The 20,610-nt window shown below is 48.7% G+C and overlaps 1 pseudogene; it reads left to right on the top strand.

Moving 5' to 3' along the window:
* The first annotated feature begins 404 nt into the window (after positions 1-404).
* LOC129639465 (protein EOLA1-like) lies at positions 405-3,831 on the top strand (annotated as a pseudogene).
* The last annotated feature ends 16,779 nt before the right edge of the window (positions 3,832-20,610 follow it).

Here is a 20,610-nt window from a genome sequence, read left to right as displayed (position 1 = left end):
AGTGACTGTCTGTGCTGGGAGAGGACCAGAGCCTGGCCACTGGGCTGTGTAGCCAGGGGACCACTCTCCCTCCTCAGTGCTTCCAGGGTTTCAAGTCCCTCTGTCTTGGAACTCACCTTGTACCTCTCTCCCACTGTCCTTCCCTTCTTCTTGTCCTCCCCAGACTGCATGTGATGGACAGGTCCTCTGGGTCACCATCCCTTGTCAGCAGACCATGTGGAGACAGATGGAAGGAACCAGTCCTCTGTGACCCTCCCCTCTGTGTCAGCAGACTTGTAGGATGCTTGGGCATGTGGGGCTGAGGTCCGGCCCAGGGCTGTGAGCTTGGAGGCATCAGTGTCAGGCTCCTGGTCTTTGTGGTTCTGTGTTTCTGCAGCCACATGAGGCCCTGGGAGCACTGGGAGATGAAGTTCGGCTGTCTGTCCTTCCGACAGCCTTACATGGGATTCGTCTTAAGTGGTGTCAAGACCCGGCAAACTCGGTGGAGGCATGTGCTTTGCGGACCTAGCAGTGTACCCTGGCCATCCACATCAGGCACCAGGACTGGGAGGATGCAGCCTAGCAGGTGCTGCTGGAGCAGAGGCTGGGGATGAGCCCCACCCAGATCCAGGCCTTGCTGAGGGACGGGGACCAGTTCAGCTGCAAAGTGACTGTGGGCAAGTGACGATTGCCAGGCAAGTGCCCTGCCCTGCAATGCCTGCAAGGCCCCTGGCACTGCCCTTGATTTCAGCCAGGTTGTGCTCATTTGTTTTCTGTTGAACCAGCTGGTTGGGGTGGAGAGCCAGGGTTTCTTCAGAGGGGCAGCGAGGGTCCCTGGGCTGGGAGATGCCAGCACAAGGTGCCTGACCACCACTCTGGGCCTCAATCCCCGTTTATGCTGTAGGCAGAGGCAGGTCCAGGTCTGCAGATGGCACTTGTGTCTGTGTGTGTGTATCCCCGTGTGTGTGTGTGCCCGGCAGAGACCATGAGAGGTAGCACAGCACCCAGCCATGGGTGGTGGGTGCTGTGCCTACAGCCAGGCCTAAGCAAGTCCCCTGACTCCCCAGGGGTGAGGCCCCACAGCAACAACCCTCTGCTGGTCAATCCCTTGGGGACCTGATGCCTGTAGGCTCCCTGCAGGGGCCCTCCTTCTCTGTCCCTGCATACTGCAGGGGAAGACTGAGAGCTGCCCATGGCCTGGTGGGTTCTTGGAGCACTAGGCCTCTCCCTTTCATTTATCTCCCTCCCTTGATTGGCCTTGCCCTAAATTCCCTTTGTTGAGGTGAGCCTATCTGAAATGCTCAGAGGATCCAGTTCACCTTAGGTCCCCTCTGTGATACTGTCTTAGTCTCTAGCAGGTATGACTTTGAATCACCTTGTTCTCCTTCTGTGTCCTGTCTTTGCACACAGGTCTTGTGGACACTGGAGACACTTTGCTGTGCCCAGAAATCCTAGGTCCCAATGAGGTAGAGGAGCTGGAGAATCAAGCCCTGCTACCCGACCTGCAACAGAAGTACCCAACTGTGCTCACTGACCCCCACTGGATACTCCCCATGTGTGTGTGTGTGGGGAGGGGTGGGAAGGACATCTTCCAGGTGTACATCCCTGAGCACCTGATCCCCTTTGGGCAGGAGGCCTATCCAGACTGGGCTCTCGAGAGGAATGTGACCAAGAGACCAGCACGTTGTGACACTGTCCAGTCACTACTGTGCCCTGAATGTGCCTGTCTGGTTCGGCCTGAATCGGCCCCACCCTGGGGTGTGCTGCCCACTTGGTGGGGGTTTGGGGTCTGGGACTCCCCTCATGCAGTGCTGCTCTGGACTCAGAGAGTCTCCGGGACTTTGATCTTTATGAAAAGATGGCATCACTAGTCATTTTGGCCCTGCTGGGTCTGGGTGGTTGAGAGAAATGTGTTGTTAGGAAACAGGTTAGTGTTTTTCCCTCTCTGTTCTGGTCCAAACTCCCCATTTTGGAAGTGTCCAGGGAGGGATGGGGGAAGGCTGGAGGCTGGGATGAGCATCGGCAGGCAGAGAGGCCCACAGGCCCAGAAACAGGCTGCAGTCTGTCCTTACAGGTGACTCTTGCCCTGCTGTGAAGTGTCCCTTGGCTCACAAAGCATGTGGATTGGACACAATACCTGGCCACTTCATGTCCAAAGACAGGCTCCTAAATACAGCTGTGATGTCAGAGCAACAAGGGCTAGTGTTCACCTTGTGGAAACCTTGTAATTGTCTTTGGGTTTGGGGTCATGTGTTTTCAAGACCCTTCGCAGGTGGGGTGACCCTGCTTTCTGGTGAGCCTCTTGGGGAGGCCCCTGGATCGGGAGCTGGAGATGCTCAGCTGCTGACGAGAAATTTGTGGCATCATTGGGGAACACTTGAGGAGCACCTTCTGCTTCAGGGTGCATGAATCATGGAAGCTGACACCCCCAAGGTCAGGAGCCTGGCTGGGCTGTCTACTGAGTGGCAGCCAAGGTCGAGGTGTCAGCTGACATTGGCTCTCATGAGAGCTGTGGAGAGATTTTGTCCCATGTCTCACCCCTCACTTCTGGGGCTTTTCTGGCCATGGTAGGCGTGTCTTGGCTTGGACAGCTTCGCCTTCCTCTTCATCTGAGTTCTCCTGTGTGTCTGTCTGTCTCTAAATGTGTCCTATGTATGGGGACAGCCGTCCTGTCAGAGGAGGATCCATCCTAATGAACTCACTTGATCTCCATCAGCTCTCTGAAAACCTTTCCTTTGTCTGTAAGGTCACGCCAAGGTACTTGGGATTGAGACTCCAGTGCCTGACTCTGAGGGGACACAATGTGACTCCTCACACCCTACAAAGGTTCTGAGGTAGGAACACACTGAAATGTTCCAAGGATGGAAGGATAGCCTTCATGGCTACTGGGGGGAATCCAGGGCTGAGGAGAGCAGGCCGTCAGGGCAGGAGCCAGATCACTTGGGGCCTCGTGGGCCTGTGAGAACTGTGGCTCTGCTGTGTTCAGGGAAGGAAAGGCCTGGGAGGCCCTGGGATGGTTTTGTCTGGGACCTTGTCCCTGTCCTCACAGCCATGTGGAAACAGAGGCTCCCTGCAAGGTGCTGAGACCCTGCCAAGTTTCAGGCCCATGCCTCTGCTCCTCTCCTCCCCTACTCCAGTAAACAGGGACCCCTCTCTAGGTACAAGGAAAGAAGTGAGGATGCAGGTGCGTGTAGTCAGGTCCGATGCAGTCACGGGCTATCTCTCTATCCCTCTTCACCTACTAAGCCATGGAACAGGTGACAGTAACCTAGTGGGTTATTTGAGGTTTGAATTCTATGATCCCTGTGTGGTGCTGTCCCAGGTCCCAGCAAGGACAGGGAATGAGCCCATCCCAGTAGTTCCTGCTCTCCTTTGTTCTTTCTCCAGGCTCTGCATAGGGGCCGAGGCATCTGCTGACAGTGAAGGCCATGGTGCAGAAAAGACTGGGAGGAAGGTGGCTCCCAAAGGTATGGGGAAGACACTTGGCAGGGCCGTTTGAGGTCCAGGGTGGCCCCGGGGCTGAGGCCAGACAGGTTAGCATGGATCTGCCCTCAGCAGCCCTGGGCTAAGATGGGAGACCTGCAGAGAATGGACAGGGATGGGGCTGGGAGCTGAGGGGTCTTTGTCAGCTGTGGCTCGGGACACTTGTATTGTGCACACACTAGCCCTCATGATGTCCAAGGCCTGCCTTTCTCAGCCTTGCTGTCCTGCCCCTCACTTGACATCCCCACCCCGGTGTCCCCAGCCAAGAGGCCCTCCAGCTGCTCCCCTCCCTCAGTGGCTGGGGAGAACTGGAACTTTGGGGGTCTGCCCGTGTTACCTTCCTTATTGTATCAGAGGAATATCCTGTAGAGGCCTTATCACAGTGGACACTGGGGCCATACAGACAGGCCCTCCCTCCCTCCTGCTCAGGGAGGAGCTGGTCAGCCTGGCAGGTTCAGTTAGGCAGGAGTCCCCATGGCAGCAGCAGGGACAGGGTGCTGCCCTCACATAGGAGGCACTGGGACTGGACAGAGATGCTGGCCCCCGGCAGAGTCAGTGCCCAGGAAACCCCAGAGCAGCCCCACAGTGCTTCTGATTCTCCTCGTCCTGTTCATTCCATGGGCCTGCTTTTTGTCACCTCAGAGGCACACTGTATCACTGAGAAGAGGAAGGCAGGAGAAGTTGGAAGGTCAGACCACAGCCTTGGGTGGGCGGGAAGGGCAGGGGCTCCAGAGGAATTGAAACCAGGTTTCTGAGCCCACCCTGGTCCTCACTAGCACGTGATCCTGGGAAGGTACCCAAGCCCCATGGCTTCAGTTCTTCATCTGGGAGGTGAGCAGGTGTGAGGAGCCCCATGTGTTGGGCAGCAGGATGCACCTAAGGGATGACACAGACCTCACAGGGCCTCGTGGCCATTGGCCATGTGATGGCGGGGCAGGAATTTCTCACATTGTTGTCCCCAGGGACTCCTCCACTCTCCACTGGACAGGGTTGGCTGTTTTGTGGTCCAGGACATGTCAGAGAATATGCACCTCAATAGGATGTGAAATTCCTAATTAACCAAATAGGATGTTTCATAAGTAAAACTAAGAAATTTTTCTAGTTAGACCATAGTGGACCATAGTGTTTGTCACTCAGTCATGTCTGATTCTTCAACTTCATTGACTGTAGCTTACTAGGCTCCTCTGTCAATGGAATTCTCCAGGCAAGAATACTGGAGTGGGTTGCTATGCCCTTCTCCAGGGGGATCTCCCCGACCCAGGGATCGAACCCAGCTCTCCCACAACACAAGAAGTTTCTTCATCGTTTGAGCCACCCAGCAAGCCCCATTTCCAGTTAGAGGACCTGTCAAATTTGGGTGTGGAGAAGTATTCCAGCAGGAGCCAAGCTGCTCCAGGAAATAGAAGCAAGTACCACTCTTTGCCTGTGTCCCAGCTGGTCTTCCATCCCAACCCTTATTTTTGTCATTTCAGCACCAATAAATGTCGAGTCTTTGATTACAATGCCAAATTACAATCAAGATAATTAAAAGCTAGTTAACACCTTGAGTTCTGGGTCCCCAGGACCAGCAAAGAGAGGGTCAGTCCATGGATTTCTGGGAATCACTTCAAGGGAGTGGGACCAGAGTTCTGCAGGATTCCTAGCAGATACGGGGTAGAAAACACATACTCCATCCCTGTGGTAAGCAGCAATGCGATAAGAGCCAGGACCCCTTCCATCCTGCCCCAGAAAGAAATCTCTGTGGGGTTTATCCAAGATCCAAAAGTACACCTTACAGCAATGTGCCATTTCCCCTCACTCCCACAATGCACCTCATGTGACTGTGGCTCCCAGACCATTGCTCTAGGTGTGGGGGTGTCCTGCTTCTCCCAGTGTCCCCACTGTTAACACAGGGCCTTTCACGGAGCAGAGGCTCCATAAAGGTCTTTGGAATAAATGAGCCAGTGAGGAGTAGGCTGCTTGACTCTGATTAATTGCTACTTTCTTTGATAACCCAGGCAATTCCAAATAAACTGAGATCCCTTAGCTGTACAAAATGGCACACAAAAAGTATAAGAAGCAAGAATTCAGTACTATCACTTTTTATTTTTTAATTCGTCCACCAACTATATCACTGCAAAATAAATTCACGTTTCCAAAAATGTTCTGATTCTAAATCCATGTTATCTTGTGCAGGACCATGAAATAAAATGGAAGCATTCCCAGTCTCTTACAAAACAGGAAAAGTCTTGTTCTTGAACTAGCTAAGTACAAACACACTGTGATCAATATCACTGACATAGTTAGATACTGGAATGCATTGTCTTCTATAAAAAGGAATAACATTTGAAAAATTCCTAAAGAAAACAGAGATGAGCCTCCATGTCATTGTAGAGAACAGGAACACAAAGATGCCACACACTGGGTTCCCCCAACGGGCCCAGGCTCTCACTGCTGAGAAAAGACTGTCTGTTCCCCCTTCAATCATTGAGGGAAGGATCAACCTCCCTTCCTGTCCCCCACAACAAGCTGTTTGATGTGGGCCTGGAAGGAGCCTGGCTGATACTCTGGCTCAGAGACCCCTTCCTTCTCCCTCACAGCCTCTGAATAGGGGGTGGAAGGAGATGGGACCACTTCAACTGACTCTGTCCAGATACTCCAGGACTTTAAACTTGCTGGTCTCCACATAGGCCCGGGGACCCCACAGGAACTCATAGCAAGCAGGGTCGCTGTCAGGTACCTGCAGATACTCCAGGTACCCTTCTGCACCCACACTTGGGTCAGCAGCTCCCTGGGCTCCCCATAGATGAAGTGCTCCCTCCTGGAACACACCCCCATCCTGCTGAGTGCTCCCCAGATCTCTTCCTCAGTCGTGCAGTCGTCCTCCACAGCGATCAGGCACAGGATCACCACCAGGAGGCTGGCCTTGGCCAACCCCTGCGCAATCCCTCAGCATCTCATTGAGGGTGAGGCCCCAGGGGGGCAAGGATATAGGTATGCTCACTCTGGTCCACCTCCTTCACCTCCAAACCATAGACAAGCTGCATTTACTCTGTAGCTTGACTGAGGACCACCAGGAAGTGGTCTTGGTAATCTTTGAGGACACTATTCAGCACTTCTGCTTTTGTGATCAGCTCCTTGGTGAGATAACTGCTGAACAGGAATTCCATCAGTTCATTCTTCTTCACCTTTAGTGCATCTGGGAGCGAGGACCTGGCATCTTCCTGGTCATGTGAGATGCCTGGCACTTCATCTTTCCTGCTGAGGCCATGGTCTTCAGATTGGCTCCCCAGAGTGGCAGCCATGGCAGTGGGAGTGGGACAGACATCCAGAGACCTCTGGGGGGGACTGGCTGTGGCAGCAGCAGCCACCTCCTCCCTGGTGGTCCAGAATTGGAGAGAGGAGGAGGAGGAAGCAGCATCTCCTTCCTTCACCTGCTCCACCTCCTCCACCTCTGTCTCCTCCTCCTTCTCCTACTCCTCACCCCAAATGAACTGTGCCTCCATCAGACCCTAGTTCTCTCTTGGATCCTGAAAGACTCTCAGGCTGGTTGAGCTCATGCATCCCAGGCATGATGACTGGGGTCAAATTGCAGAGAGAAGTGAGGCAGGGGGACAGATAGGGACCATGGGCCTGCAGAAGAGGGGGTTTGTGAGTGGCCTCAGCTGAGAAACCCACCCTGGGTGGTCTGACTTGGGCCACTTACAGGTGTCCTCTTGAGGGGTGCTCTTGGGCCTCATAGAGGAGCTCCTCTTCAGTGGCCTGGCCCCTGGCAACCAGAAGGAGGATGTGAGGTGGCTTCCCAGTGTGAAGTCAGCACAGTGTGAGGTTCTGAGGCTGATATGCTGGGGGGATTAGGGCCTTGTGGATTCCCCTCTGTGCTGGAATGGGGAGCCCCTGATGCACACTCAGGGCACCCTCCTCACCTTGACTCCTGGTACTGCCTGAACCTCCTCTGTTCTCTGACCTGTGGACACAGGCCATAGACCTCTGCCTTAGCCTCCTGGTTCCTGGAGCTCCTCTGTCAGAAATGGAGGGGGCACCTCGGGGATAGACTGGCACAGATATGACCCTTCTCTGCTGGTAGGAGGGCTGGAATCTGAAAGGTCCCTCCAGTTGTGCAGTGGGTGATCCCCTCGGGGCTCCCTTGTATTGCCCACTGTTCTCCTGGCATGGTCCAGTCCATCCCCCTTGTGGGACTGCAGGGAAACTCAGAACAAAACCTGAGTCTGAACAGAAAGCACTGAGGGACCCCACGTGTGGTGTCACCTGCCCAGGGCCACCCACATGTCCTAGGCTGGGAGGATGCTCGGTCCTCACCTCCCCCTCATGTCCTGCCTGGCTTCCTAACACTGACCACAGAGATGGGGTTCTGTTCTGTCCTGCCTCAGGGTCTTGGGAGTCCATCCTCTGCAGATATGAAGCCTCCACCCTCTGCCCTAATAACTCACCTGAGGCCCATAAGCCAGAGGTGAATAAACTGCTCAACCCACTCTTGGGCCTCCAAGACCCACCACAAGGGCCACCACTATCTGCCTTGGGGTCTAACAGCCTCAGTCCTCCCTTGCATGGAGCCTGGACTCCAGGCAGGACCAGGGATTCTCCCGTCAGCCATTTTAAGGCCTCACCACTCTCACGAGGTTCTCAGTCTCTCTGAGACATGGATGTCAGGAAATGCTACAGGAGGTCGTCCTGCCTGGGGACTACCAGGGTCCCCTGTGTTCTGGCTCCCCTCAGACCTCCCTCAGGGTCCTCACCTTGACTCCTGCTAGGACCTGGGCTCCATCCTCTCCCAGTTTGAGGCCCAGCTCCTCACACCAGGGCCCCAGTCTCTCTGAGACCCAGATGTCAGGAAGACAGGACAGCCCTAGTGTGCTTTTCTCACCCCAAGGTCTGACAGGGTGGATGATAGGGGCGGGGATCTATTGGGTCCCATCAGTCTTCCCTTGGGGTCCCCTCAGTCCTCCTACAGTACCTTACCTTGTCTCCAGGCAGGACCTGGGATTCTCTCCTCTCCCCAAACCTGGCCCCGTCCCTCTTACCAGGTCCACAGTCTTTCTGAGACCCAGATAGCACAAAGTGAGGACCCACCTAGAGTGCTAATTTCACACCGAGAACTCCCAGGACTGAAAGTAGGGGTGTGATCTGTGGGGTCCCCTCAGATTGGGGTCCAGGGTTCCCTGAGTCCTCCATCAGTATACTCCTTTTGAATTCTTGGAGGACCTGAACCCTCCCCTTTGCCCACATGAGATCTCACCCCTTATCCTAGGTCCCATCTCTCTAACCCCATTGCAGAAGTCAGGACATCCTGTGAAGTGCTCATCCCACTGCCAGGGATGCCCAGGGCTGGCAACAGAGGCATGGGACTGTGGAGTCACCTGTGTTCTCCCTCTGGGTCCTCATCCTGAGCCTTGGCAGGTCCTGGGATACCAAAGTCCCAAGCAGAGACCAGACCCTCAAACCAAGGGCCTCACTGCCCTGAGGCCCCAGGAGGAAGCTGTGGACATTACAGCAGGGCTCCAAGCCCAGGGTTTCTTAGTGGCTGAGGATGCCATGGATTGAGATGATGTCCTTGGAGTCACTCAGCCTTCCCTGTAGTCTTTGCCTTGACTCTCAGCTAGTCTGGACACTGCCCTCTGCCCACCTGATTTTGCTTCCCTTAGAGACCCAGGCCCTCTTGAGCCAGGACACCCGAGAGGGTATGTGGGGTTGGGGGGCTCATTCCCACAACCCTGCCAGGGTCTCCCAGGGCTAAAAGCAGTGATGACATGTATGTCCTGGGGCCCCAGAGCCCCCCTCAGGGTTCTACCTTGACTTCTAGCACAGCTGGGCTGCTTCACTCTGCTGACCTGAACCCGAGCTCTGTGACCCAGGTCCTCACTTCCCTACCTGCCAGAGGGATCAGTGAGATCACATCTGGATGCCATGCCCCGTGGTCCCTCAGGGCTGTCAGGAGGGCCACACATGCATCCCCTGGGGACCCACAGTCTCCTCTGGTCATCACTTCGAGTCTCTGCAGGATGTGGGACCCTCCCTCTGTCCACATGAGAATTGTCAATGGACCAAGCCTCTGACTCCCCAAGTTCACTGAGGAAGCCAGGCGGGGGGCACAGTCTGACAGGCTGGCCTTGGGTCCACAGGATTCCCAGTAGAGGTGAAGTTGTATTTTATGAAACCCTTGCTTCTAGGGTGACTGGATCCCCTTGTTCTCACTGGAAGGGTCCTCCTTGACCCTTCGCAGAAGGCAGTCCCAACACAGATGATTCATGGGGGGCTGCAGCACCCATGAAGGTGGGGGGAGCACAGGGAACCACACATCTTCTCATGGGGGCCCCTTGGGCACCAGATTTTGGAAACCTTTTGTAGAAAAGATGTTTTAGCTGAAGAGGGTGAACAGTAGCAGATGAGTTAGGGGAGCCCTTGGCTTGAGGATTAGATAATATTACCTACTGGAGTGCCATGATTTTCACTGTTTACTCCTCATTCATATAGAGGAATACATTTCATATGTCTGTGTGGTATGTGCCCGATATATATGTATAACGTCTGGAGATTACATGTGCTTATATACTTATGTATGGATATACCAAGTATATGTAGGGAGCATGTCCTGTATGCGCCAGTACCCAGATGGAGGTGTGTCCACACGGCCCTAAAGGGCACAAATACTCACCCCCCTGTGGATGCCATGAGAGTTCACCAGCCCCATGATCACTGTGCTTTAAAGGACAAGCTTCCACCTGCCTGACATACAGTCTTCTCGGGGTAGTGAGACTGCAGGAGATCTTGGAATCCCCAGGAGCTGGGAGAGAAGGGAGGAGAGGGGGCAGTGGAATGAGAGAACAGGGCTGTAGCCTGAATATAAGAGCCATCTTCAGCGGGCTGTGCCTCTGACCCCCACATCCAGGAGCCTTCTCCATGCTCACACCCTCCATCCTACACCCTATCCCTCCTTCATGGCCCTTGTGTCCATTTCAAGGAAGGATGGTGACCTGGTGCAGCTGGGAAGGCCACAGAGGAAGAATCCTGTGTCAATCTCTAATTGGCAATGATGTCTGGTTTCCCTGTGTTTTCTCCATTATGTAACCTGAGGCATCAGGTGGGAGGACATCCCACTTGACAGTCAGGGAGACAGGTCAGGCCCCTGGGAGGAAGGCGCTTTGTACCCATACAAAACTCAGTTTGAATATGTATCATGCTACTGATAACCCAATGAAATCATGGACACTCAAAATCTGGATTTCTCCAGCTGTAAAATGGGCCTTATAACAGTACAAGGTGAAAGTATTGGTGTGAGTTTCCATTTGATGTGAACTGTCTGTAAAAAGCCTGGTCAGTGGATGTAGCTATTGTTCCCGGGGGTCAGAGATGTACTATCCCCAACACTGTGAAGGTTCTGAACCAGTACATATCTTTTGAACCTCATGTTCATTGATTGATGTAGTTTTTATTTTCTCCATAAAAAATCTTTTATGGAGAATGGTACATCTCACATGTCAGAACTGTTAAGTATGGCATAACTTGTCTAGAACAAGCCTGAGTGATGGTCATGGTCTTGGCCCAGGGCAGGGCAAATGCAATGGCCAGTGGGAAATGGCAACAAGAAGGAGCATAAAGACCTTCTCCAGGTGGACCATCCTGATCCAAACACCCTCCACAAGTCTCTGCAAAAGAGAGTCCTCCTGGGGGACCCACTGAATATTTAGGGAAAGTTTCTGCCTTGGACCTACTGCCTCTTCTCCCAAGTGCATGTTTCCTTGAGTGTGGAACCTCATTCCAAATCTCCCCTGCCCAGCCTGGAACTGGATGGTCTCCTCTCCACCCCATTACTTCAAAACCATTCTTCCTCACACGAAGTCTTTCAAGTGTGAAACAGTCTGAGATACCCATTTCTGATCCTAAAGTGCTATCTTCTCTTCTATTTTCAATTTCGTTTTCTGCTTTTCCTTCTGGAAAGCAGTCAGAATAGGAATCATGTCCTATTCCAGAGGATATGAACCTGCTCACATAATGTGCCCAAAGCTGCCTCCTGATGGTTCAGGTAGGACTCTAAAATGCTTTAGTCTGGTTATGTCTTTCCCAGCTTGATCCCTAATTATGAGTCAATCTTAGAAGTAACTTGATGATGCCACATATCCAGGCACACACACACAAAGTATCTACACACCTATAAGAATGGCAAAATATGCTCCTGGGATGACGCCACACTCTGTTGAGGATTTGGCACATTGAGAACTCCCATTCATTGTTGGTGAGAATACAAAATGGCACATGTATGTTGGAAGACAGCGTGGCAGTTTCTTACAAGACTAAACATGCTCTTACTGTATGATCCAGCAACCATACGGGTCTTTACTCAAAAGACTTGAGAACTTATGTACACATGAACGTTTTTAGCAACTTTACTTATTATTTCCAAAACATAGACATAAACCAGACATCCTTGAGTCAGTGAAAGGATAAACTTTGGTACATCTAGAAACTGGAATTTCGTTTACAATTGTCCAAACCAATAGAATGTACAACACCAAGAGGGTAAACTATAATCTCTGGGTGATTATGACATATCAGTGTAAGTTCCGCAGTTATAATAAATGTATCAGTCTGGTGGGGTTCTTAATAACTGAGGAGGCTACATTTGTTTGGAGTCAGGAAGTTAATGGAAAATCACTGTACCATCTCTATATTTTTGTGCCCTTGGGAAGTGAAGTCACTCAGCTGTGTCTGACTCTTTGCAACCCCATGGACTGTAGCCTACCACACTTCTCTGTCCATGGGATTTTCCAGGCAAGAGTACTGGAGTGGGTTGACATTTCCTTCCCCAGAGGATCTTCCCAACCCAGGGATCGAACATGGGTCTCCTGCATTGTAGGCAGACACTTTACCATACGAGCCAAGAAAAGTGCTCACAAAAACAAAAACAAACAAACAAACAAAAGTCTTGGCCTTCCCTTGTGGCTCACTGGTAAAGAATCCACCTGCCAATGAAGGAGATATGGGTCTGATCCCTGATCCGGGAAGATCTCACATGCCACGGAGCCAGTGTGCTGCAACAAGTGAGCCTGTGTTCTAGAACCCATGGGAAAATGGATACACAACCCACTCCAGTATTCTTGGGCTTCCCTTATGGCTCAGCTGGTAAAGAATCTGCCTGTAATACAGGAGACCTGTGTTTGATTCCTGGGTTGGGAAGATCCCATAGAGAAGGGAAAGGCTACCCACTCCAGTATTCTGGCCTGGAGAATTACACGGACTGTATAGTCCATGGGGTCACAAAGAGTTGGCCAAGACTGAATGACTTTCACTAGAATCCATGAGCTGCAGCTACTGAAGCCTGGGTGCCTAGAGCCCATGCTCCACAGCAGGAGAAGCCACTACAGTGAGAAGCCCTTGCACCGCAACTAGAGAGTAGCCCCTGCTCTCCACAACTAGAGTAAAGCCTGTGCAGCAACGAAGATCTGAAACAGCTAAAAAAACACCAGAAATAACAAGTGTTGATGAGGATGTGGAAAAATTGGAACCCTTATACATTGCTCTTAGGAATGTGAAATGATTCAACTACTGTGGAAAACAGATTTAAGTTCCTCAAAAATTAAATGAAATGACCATATGACTCATCAGTTCTACTCTTTGGCAGAAAGGTTCAAGATCTGAAAACTGGTGGTTGTTCAGTTGCTCAGTCATGGCCGACTCTTTGCGTCCCCATGGACTACAACATGTTAAGCTTCTCTGTCCTTCACCATCTCCTGGAGCTTGCTCAAACACATGTCCATTGAATCTGTGATGCCACCCAACCATCTTGTCCTCTGTTGTCCCCTTCTCCTCCTGCCTTCAATGTTTCCCTGCATCAGGGTATTTTCCAATAAGTCAGCTCTTTCCAACAGGCAGCCAAACTGTTGGTGCTTCAGCTTCAGCATTAGTCCTTCCAATAAATATTCAGGGTTTATATGCCTTAGGATTGACTGGTTTGATCTCCTTGAGTCCAATGGACTCTCAAGAGTCTTCTCCAACAACACAGTTCAAAGGCATCAGTTCTTCAGTATTCAGCCTTCTTCATGGTCCAGCTCTCACATCCATACATGACTACTGGAAAAACTATCATTTGACTATATGGACTTTAGTTGGCAAAGTAATGTCTCTGCTTTTAAATTCAGTATCTAGGTTTGTCATAGCTTTTCTTCCAAGGAGCAAGTGTCTTTTAATTTCATGGCTGCAGTCACCATCTGCAGTGATTTTGGAGCTCAAGAAAATAAAGTTTGTCACTGTTTACATTGTTTCCTCATCTATTTCCCATGAGGTAACCAGACCACCTGACTTGCCTCTTGAGAAACCTATATGCAGGTCAGGAAGCAACGGTTAGAACTGGACATGGAACAACAGACTGGTTCCAAATAGGAAAAGGAGCATATCAAGGCTGTATATTGTCACCCTGCTTATTTAACTTCTATGCAGAATATATCATGAGAAACGCTGGGCTGGAAGAAGCACAAGCTGGAATCAAGATTGCTGAGAGAAATATCAATAACCTCAGATATGCAGATGACACCACCCTTATGGAAGAAAGTGAAGAAGAACTAAAAAGCCTCTTGATGAAAGTGAAAGAAGAGAGTGAAAAAGTTGGCTTAAAGCTCAACATTCAGAAAACGAATATCATGGCATCTGGCCCCATCATTTCATGGGAAATAGATAGGAAAACAGTGGAAACAGTGTCAGACTTTATTTTGGGGGGCTCTAAAATCACTGCAGATGGTGACTGCGGCCATGAAATTAAAAGACGCTTACTCTTTTGTAGGAAAGTTATGACCAACCTAGATAGCATATTGAAAAGCAGAAACATTATTTTGCCAACAAAGGTCCATCTAGTAAAGGCTATGATTTTTCCAGTAGTCATGTATGGATGCGAGAGTTGAACTGTGAAGAAGGCTGAGCACTGAAGAATTGATGCTTTTGAACTGTGGTGTTGGAGAAGACTCTTGAGAGTCCCTTGGACTGCAAGGAGATCCAACCAGTCCATTCTAGAGGAGATCAGCCTTGGGTGTTCTTTGGAAGGAATGATGCTGAAGCTGAAACTCCAGTACTTTGGCCACCTCATGCGAAGAGTTGACTCATTGGAAAAGACTCTGATGCTGGGAGGGATTGGGGACAGGAGGAGAAGGGGACGACAGAGGATGAGATGGCTGGATGGCATCACTGACTCGATGGACGTGAATTTGAGTGAACTCCGGGAGTTGGTGATGGACAGGGAGGCCTGGTGTGCTGCGATTCATGGGGTCACAAAGAGTCGGACACGACTGAGCGACTGAACTGAACTGGATGGGACTGGATGCCATGATTTTCATTTTCTGAATGTTGAGTTTTAAACCAGCTTTTTTACTCTCCTCTTTCACCTTCATCAAGAAGTTCTTTAGTTTCTCTTTGCTTTCTGCTATTAGGGTGGTGTCATCTACATATCTGAGGTTATTTATATTTCTCCTGGCAATCTTGATTCCAGTTTAAACTGGTACCCAAACAAACATATGTAATGCATGTTCCTAGGTGGCACTAGTGGTAAAAAGCCCACCTGCCAGTGCAGTAGGTGTAAGAGACACAGGTTTGATCCCTGGGTCGAGAAGATTCCCATGAGGAGAGCATGGCCCAGTCCAGTATTCTTGCCTGGAGAATCTCATGGACAAAGACACCTGGTGGGTTGCAGTCTATGGAGTGGCAATGAGTCAGACACGACTGAAGCGATTTAATGCACACATCATGCAGCACATGTAATAGCCACAAGTGAAATAAGCCGAAATATTCCTGGAGGCTCAATCAGTAAAGAATCCACCTGCAATTATGGAGATATGGGTTCAATCTCTGGGTTGGGAAGATCCCCGGGAGAAGGGAATGGCTACTCACTCCAGTATTCTGGCATGGAGAATTCCATGGAATTTATAGTCCATGGGATTGCAAAGTGTTGGACATGACTGTTTGACATTCAGTTTCATTATCCATCTACACAGGAACAGATAAACGAATCGTGGGAGAAACAAACAATGGAATATCCTGTTGACATGCAAAAAGAATGAAGTATTGATGTATGCTACATCATGGGTAACTTTTGAAAGCACCCTGCTAGTTGAAACAATCCAGACACAAAGGGTCATGTATTGTATGATTTCATTTCTTGAAAATATTCAAAATAGATAAATCCGTAGAGACAAAATGCAAATTGGTGGTTGCCAGGGACTGGGGCAGAAGGCTGAGCACCGAAGAATTGATGCTTTTGAACTGTGGTGTTGGAGAAGACTCTTGAGAGTCCCTTGGACTGCAAGGAGATCCAACCAGTCCATTCTGAAGGAGATCAGCCCTGGGATTTCTTTGGAGGGAATGATGCTGAAGCTGAAACTCCAGTACTTTGGCCACCTTGTGCGAAGTGTTGACTCATTGGAAAAGACTCTGATGCTGGGAGGGATTGGGGGCAGGAGGAGAAGGGGACGACAGAGGATGAGATGGCTGGATGGCATCACTGACTCAATGGACGTGAGTCCGAGTGAGCTCTGGGAGTTGGCGATGGACAGGGAGGCCTGGCGTGCTGCGATTCATGGGGTCGCGAAGAGTCAGACACGACTGAGTGACTGAACTTAACTGAACTGAGGGACTGGGGAGAGGGGATGAGAAGCAACTGCTTAATGGGTACTGGGTTTCCTTCAGGGATGGTAAAATATTCTGGAACTAGACAGAGGTGGTGGTTGCACAACAGTTGTGGATGCACTGGATTGTTTACTTTAAAATGATTTATTTCACATGTGAATTTATCTCAATTTTTAAAAAGTAAAAACAAAACAAAACAGGAGGGTATCTGCAATGGCTTAAAAATTTCAGCAAGTTTCTAGAAGCTGCCACAGTGGAGACTGATGAAGCCACAGTCTAGAATACCTACAAAGGGATTTCAACTAATGATGCACAAAATTAGCCTGGACAGTCTCCCAACTCCAAGAGAACAGGCATGATAGTGGGCACAGGACATAAACCAGAGAGATTAATTGAAGTTTTCTATATGGATGGTAACCTTCCCCCAGAAAGCCCTCAGTTCAGTCTTTAACCAAAAAATGAAAAAAAAAAAAAAGAAAAAAAGAAAAGAAGGGTTCTGCTCTAAATAAATTGAATAAATTATCTGGGGGAAGGCTAGGAAAGCTGGAGTGAGTGTTGAAACCACTACCACACACACACACACACACACACAATCTCCATATTATGGCATTTTGCAGGACCCTCAACAAAACTATCAGCACAATGCCTCTTCATCTTAAAACAAAGCCTGCAAATCAATAGTTCCCACCCTGTACACAGAGCTGCCAGGCAGCCTCATTCTTCAGTATAATCAGACGACAAAGAAAGGCCAAAGATTTGACGATGGCAAACAAGGTGACAGAGAAAAAAACAAGAAGAACAAATGGTTGTGTTGGCCCTAAAGGACTAAGACATAGAAAATAATTTTATTTATTTATTGGCCATGCCGTTCAGCATGCAGGATCTAAATTCTCTGACCAGGAATTGAACTCAAGACCCCTTCAGGGGAAGTGTGACATCTTAACCACTGGACCACCAGGGAAGTCTAAGAAGAATGTTTTCTCTTTTTTTTATTTTTTTTGCCTGGACTGGGTCTTGTTGCTACACATGGACTTTCTCCAGTTGCAGTGAACAGGGACTACTCTTGTTTTCTGTAAGCTTCTCATTGAGGTGAGTTCTCTTGTGGAGCACAGACCCTAGGGTGCATGGGCTTAGTTGTTCCGTGGCATGTGGGATCTTAGTTCCTGAACCAGGGATTGAGCCTGTATCTCCACATTGGCAGATGGATTCTTAATCACTGGATCACCAGGAAAGTCCCTCCAAGAATAATTTTTAAAGGATAAAACAAAATACCTTTTATAAACATCATCATAAAGATTTGAGAAGCAATTGAATATATGAAATAAGAATAGATTGCTATGGAAAAATTCCAACAGAACATAAAATAACACTTGGAAATTAAAACTATAGTTGCAAAATTCAACATCAAGTAAAATAATTGAAAAGTCAAGTTGAGAGAAACTTTTACAATATTGAGCAGAAATACACTAAAGGACACCATCAAGAGCTGTCAAGAATGTACAGCGATTCAAATTTTCACATCCCTTGTAGGAGTGTTCACTGATACAGCCATTTTTTGAAATTCTGTGGTAGAATTTACCAAAAGCTAAAGTTAAACATATGCCTACCTCATGAACTAGCAACTGTACTCCAAGGCATATGCCCAACAGATGTGAGACTTCTGGCCACCAAAAGACATGGGCAAAAATATTCATAGTCTTACTCAGAACAGCCCCTAACAGGAAGCAACCCAAAGGTCCTTCGAGTGTATACAATAATTTGGGTAGACAAACTGTGATATCATAACAAAATGGAACACAATTCAGCAAGAAAAAGAACAAGCTACTGATACACACAAAACATAGTTAAATTCCAAAAACATAACATTGATTGCAAGAAGCCAGACATCAAAAAGCATATAGTGTGCAATGACCTTTATAGGAAGTTCTAGAACAGCAAATAAGCTCTGTGATAATAAGATCAGAACAGTGGTTATCTTTGGAGGAAGGTATGGAACAGGAGTAGGGCACGAGGAAGCCTTCAGGAGTGCTGGAAATGTTCTAGTACATTATCTGATTAGTGATTGCATGTGTGAGTACATATGAAACAAATTAAGCTCTACACTTAAGATATGTGTTCTTTAGTGTATGTAAGTTATACTTCAATAACATAGGCAAACAAAATCAAGGGAGTTTGAAACAAAATATGAGACAGGAAGACCAAGATCTTACTAAGTTACAGAAATGAAAAAGAAAACATAGAGGGGAGGAAATTAAAGGTATATTAGAAAAATAACTTTAGAGCTAAAGAAAAACCAATTCATACTGAAAAGGTTTGTTGAGTATCTAGCACAACAAATGAACACACACCCAAGTTTATGCATAGTTTGTGAAAGTTCAGAACATCTAGGATAGGAAAAGACTCTAAAAGCTTCCACATACTACAAAAAAACATACAAAATATCAGCGTGAAGTTTTATATACAGCCAAACTGTCAAGTAAGTAGGAGAACTGAAAAAAGGCTTTTTCAGACATGCAAGAATTCAAAAACTTATCTCCTGCTTGACCCTTTAATAAGAGGTTACTTAAGAGTGTACTCTAGCAACCAAAGGAAATATGAAGGAACACTACCATCGCTAAACTCACCATAACTTATTGATGTATATATGTATATTCATATCACTAGAAAAATATATCTATTAATATAATCAATATAATATAAAATCAAATTATATCTGAAAGACCATCCAAGCTTCAGAAATTTCTGTAGGGTTGGATGAAGCATTTTGTGAGATGGCATCACAGACCACATTCTCCATCTACCCAGTTGCAATTCCTTCCCTTCCTTTCTCTTCCTTCCTTCCCTTCCACAGGTGTTTATCTTTAGAGAACTCCCAAAGAAGCTCTTGCATATTAATCTCATCTTAGAGCCTGCTTTTGTGAGAACCTAACCTGCAACAAAAATTGACAGAAAGTTGGAAAGAGAAAATAAGCATATTATTTAAAGATGTGAAAGTAGCCAATAGAAGACCTGAAAATAGTGGTTTAACTATACATTAGGATGAAATGGGACAGTTTCTGACAGAGCTGAAATGGAGTTCAAGTGGACAAACCTCTAAAGATTAATTTTATCTAAGGAAGAAGTCCTGAAGAAGAGGCGGTCCTAAGATGGTGGAGGAATAGGACAGGGAGACTACTTTCTCCCCAACAAATTCATTGAAAGAACATTTGAACACTGAACAAATTTCACAAAACAACTTCTGAATGCTGGCAGAGGACATCAGGCACCCAGAAAGGCAGCCCATTGTTTTCAAAAGGAGGTAGTACAAAAGATAAATGATAAAAAGCGAGACAAAAGAGGTAGAGACAGAGATCCATCTGGGAAGGGAGTCTTAAAAGAAGAGAAGTTTCCAAACACCAGAAAACACTCTCACTGGTGGGTCTGTGGGGAGTTTTGGAATCTCAGAGGGGAATATAAATGGGAGGCAAAATAAATAAATAAAACCCACAGACTACACACCTAACGGCAACTCCCAGCACTTGCATCCACCACCAGCAAGCAGGGGTTGAATAGGGAGGCGCGGGCTGCATTGCTTAGTGTAAGGACTGGGCCTGAATTCCCTGAGGGTACTCTGAGGGAACTAATGTGAGATAGCAACCCAAACAGTGGGATAGCCAGAGATAGAGGGAAAAAAAAAAGAGAGAGAGACAGAGAGAGAAAACTATCCCACAAAAAGCTCTAACCTAAGGCACTGCCAGGCCCACTCACAGAACAAAGGACTAAGCGAACATCAGAGAAAAGCTAGCCAGCTGCAGACTGGCCCATCCCCCGCCAGAGACAGGGAGGCAGGGGGGGTGCAGCGAGAGCTAGAAAGGGGCAATCTTGGCCCCAGAGAGGCATCCTCTACTAAACTGCAAGCAGGCTTCCAGTTGCTCTCCAAGACTTCTTGGGATTCCGGATGGTTGACATCTGCCGGGAGGGTCACAGTCAGAGATCAGCTCCCCAGAAGAGATACATGGCACACCTGAGACAGGCTCACCTGCAGCCACCCAGGAAACTGAGTGGCTGGGACTAGGGAAGTGATAACAGGCACTGCCCACCTGGGAAGACTGCGCTCGCAATGCATCTGGTCTCCTGAGCTGCTCAGACCTAATCTGGGAAGGGCACAAAATGCAGGCCCAACTGAGTCTGCACCTTTGTGGAGTACTTGAGTACCTGAACCTGAGTGGCTTAGACCTGGGAAGTGCATGCGACCCAGGGCCTGCCTCAGACAGTTCCTTGACAGAGTAACCTAGAGCCTGAGAAGTGTAGACTGGGAAAGCGCACATGCCATGAGCGGGGGCAAACCCAGTGCGGCCAAGACACTGAGCACTCCCCACACATGCCAGTGATATTTGTTTGCAGTGTCCCTCCCTCCCCACAGCACGACTGAACAAATGAGGGTAAATAATTGACCACCTTCACCCCCTTGTGTCAGGGCAGAAATCAGACACTAAAGAAACCAGAAAACAGAAGTAGCCTAAATAAACAGAGGGAACTGTTTTGGAAGTGACAGGTGAAAAAGAT

Source organism: Bubalus kerabau, chromosome X (assembly GCF_029407905.1).
Source record: "Bubalus kerabau isolate K-KA32 ecotype Philippines breed swamp buffalo chromosome X, PCC_UOA_SB_1v2, whole genome shotgun sequence".
Lineage (NCBI taxonomy): Eukaryota > Metazoa > Chordata > Mammalia > Artiodactyla > Bovidae > Bubalus > Bubalus kerabau.
Note: the sequence above shows the minus strand (reverse complement) of the source record. Positions and strands in the feature narration are given on the sequence as shown.